The sequence below is a fragment of the Camelina sativa genome, chromosome 15, assembly GCF_030686135.1.
Source record: "Camelina sativa cultivar CO46 ecotype springtype chromosome 15, ASM3068613v1".
Lineage (NCBI taxonomy): Eukaryota > Viridiplantae > Streptophyta > Magnoliopsida > Brassicales > Brassicaceae > Camelina > Camelina sativa.
Genome location: NC_141894.1, coordinates 32,209,630 through 32,212,601, shown reverse-complemented (window position 1 = coordinate 32,212,601; position 2,972 = coordinate 32,209,630).

Sequence of the window (2,972 nt, the reverse complement as noted above, 5' to 3'; positions counted from 1 at the left end):
CACCTTATACCGATGCAACCAATCCATGCCAAAAATAACATCATACAACTCTACTGGACTGATAAGCAAATCCGCTGGCCACGACTCTCCTGCGATCTGAATATCAACTCCTCCAGCTCGTCCAATATCCCTCAGGAACTTGCCTCCCGCAACTCTGACAACTCCTGAACACTCTCCAGAATCCCCTCTGATCCCCGCACTCTCGGCACACTCCGGAGTAATGAAGCTATGAGAAGCTCCAGAATCAAACATAACATGGGACTTTAACCCGCCCACCAACAAGGTCCCTACACAAATCCCATGTGTTGAGAACCTAACATTCGATCACAAGCAAAAACAAACATAATCTGAACTATTAAATTGACTAAGTTCGAATCTCAGAAGTTGTACATGTGATCGCTCCCGCACTAGTGCCACCGGTCTCCCTAGTCGAGTACACCTGAGATGTCAGCTCGATCCAACCCACCGGCTGCACACCGTGCTGCACACCTGACTGACCACCAGCCTGCACCGCTGCTACTGCCATCTGCTGCAACTTGGGACAATGAGGCTTGATATGCCCCGTCTCTCTGCAGTAGTAACACACTCGAGTATCTGTCCGCGGCTCCGTCACCGCCCGCTGCTCTGTCACTGCCCGCTGCTCACCTCTTTGTGGACAGCTAGTCACCTTGTGGTCCCTGCTACCACACCCAAAGCATCTCGCACCCCCGTGCCTTGATCTCTGCATAAGATCAAACTTCCGCTTCTGCCCCTGCGCAGGCTTGCCGCCCTTGCTAGGAACAGAAGGCGGCTGAGACCGTTGTGGCTGCACCGAAGAATTGACCACAACCACCTGTGACCTCAAGTCATCCTCTATCCCAGCTGCAACCTAAACCAGCTCCGCTCTCGTAGCATAGCTCCTCACTCTGCACCGAGTCCTCAGATCATCCCGCAGAGCCAACAAGAACCTCCGCACCTGAGCCGACTCTGGCTCCCATGTCCGGCCTGCATACCCCAACAAGCCGACTGAACTCTGCATCCAGCTCCCGCACTGTACGGTCCCCCTGAGTCAACCCTAAGAACCGTGCCTCCATACGATCAAGAGCCTCCTGAGGAAAATACTTGGAGTTAAACTCCCTCACAAAATCTCCCCAAGACATACCCCGCTGCACCCTCCGTGCTGTCACCGACCTCCACCACGCACGTGCATCTCCTGACAAGTAAAACACTGCCAGATCCACCCTGAACTGGTCGGGACACCTAAGCGAAAGGAAAATATCCTCAATCCGCTCTCTCCACTCATCCGCTACACTCGGATCGGTACTTCCTGAGAAATACCCTGCTCCCACATACCGCAGCTGCTCCATCATCCGCACATACTGAGCATCCACTACCTCGGCCCCCGACTGCACACCTGCCTGAAAACCCACCACAGGCTGCACCGCTGGAACCTGCCCACCAACCACTGGCGGCACTACTGGAACCTGCCCACCAACCACTGGCGGCACCACTGGATCCTGCCCACCAACCACTAGCGGCACTACTGCTGGAAGTCGCTGCAAAACCTGAGCTAGCAAGTCCATCAAGACATCCTCCCTGCCTAGAGCACCTCCTGCTGCAACCCCCACACCCGGGGCAACACCGTGACCAACACCGTCACCCAAACCAGCCTGGTCTCCAGACACACTAGGATCACCCTATGACTCCGCTACCCCCTCACTGGCCATGCTCTGGGTCACACTCTCACTGGCCTCAGGAACCTGACCTCGTCCTCGACCACGACCACGACCACGTCCACGACCCCGACCATGACCACGCCCGCGACCAACAGCATCCTCACCTCTAACCATCTGTGTCATCCAAGAACAGAAGACTAAGCAAACAATAATTCTAATACACAAAAACACAACTTATCGTGGAATCACAAAACAGGCTCGAAGAGGATGTTCAAGGACTTCATGCCACACACAATTGACCAACTCACACAATCAATCATAGCATGGAATCCTAAACATCAACAGCAAAAGCACAATGAACCCTAGACCTAGAACCGTAAGGGCTCTGATACCAAAATGAAACAACCCTTCCCGTTTTTTTTTTTTTTTAATACCTTAATTTACTAGTGGTCCCATACCCACTAACATCCTAACAATAATCAATAACCGCGGATAACCAATAAAACAGTTTCCATTTAATCCAATAAAATTCCAACATAAATAAACCAATATTCAATAATGCAATAAACCAAACCAACAATGAAATAGCAAGGTTCCAACATCCTACAATGCTCTATCAACTCCATACTAGCAACCTAACAATAGCTAGACCACAATCAAGCAAGCCTCTAGAACATCCTCCTCCTCATCGCCTTTGATTCCACGCTCACACTTTTCCTTTACCTGCACACCACAAACAACAATTGAGATGCGTAAGTATTATCATAAATACTTAGTGAGGCCGTACTCCCATCTACTAGGTTATACACACAAGCATATGAGACCCTCAAGTTAAGCAAGCAAACAAAACGCAAGCAATACATCAAACCAGGAAAACAAGTCTCGGATGAGACAAGTGTCGACCGACGCTTAAACCGGTGTCGATCGATGCTGTGAGCCATGGTGTCGACCGATGCTTGAAAGGTGTCGATCGATGCTGACACAAACAGTGTCGACCGATGCTCTAATGGTGTCGATCGATGCCATACCTGCAGACGCAAACTGCACGAACACGAACGACGAATCCCGATTCCAATCATCCCGATTTCGTCCCCAAACTCACCCAAATGACACACAAACCTATGGGAAACTCGAAAACAACATACCCAAGCAACAAACACCACAGAAAGACAAGGAAACAGCCAAACAAAAGAGATCTCATGCTTAGATCAACCATGGTCAAGCACTCACCTCAAGAACAGAAGATTGGGGTTGAGAAATCGATGGAATCAACACCTCCAGAAGCTTCTCCTTCGTTCCCAGCAACAGTTATCACTT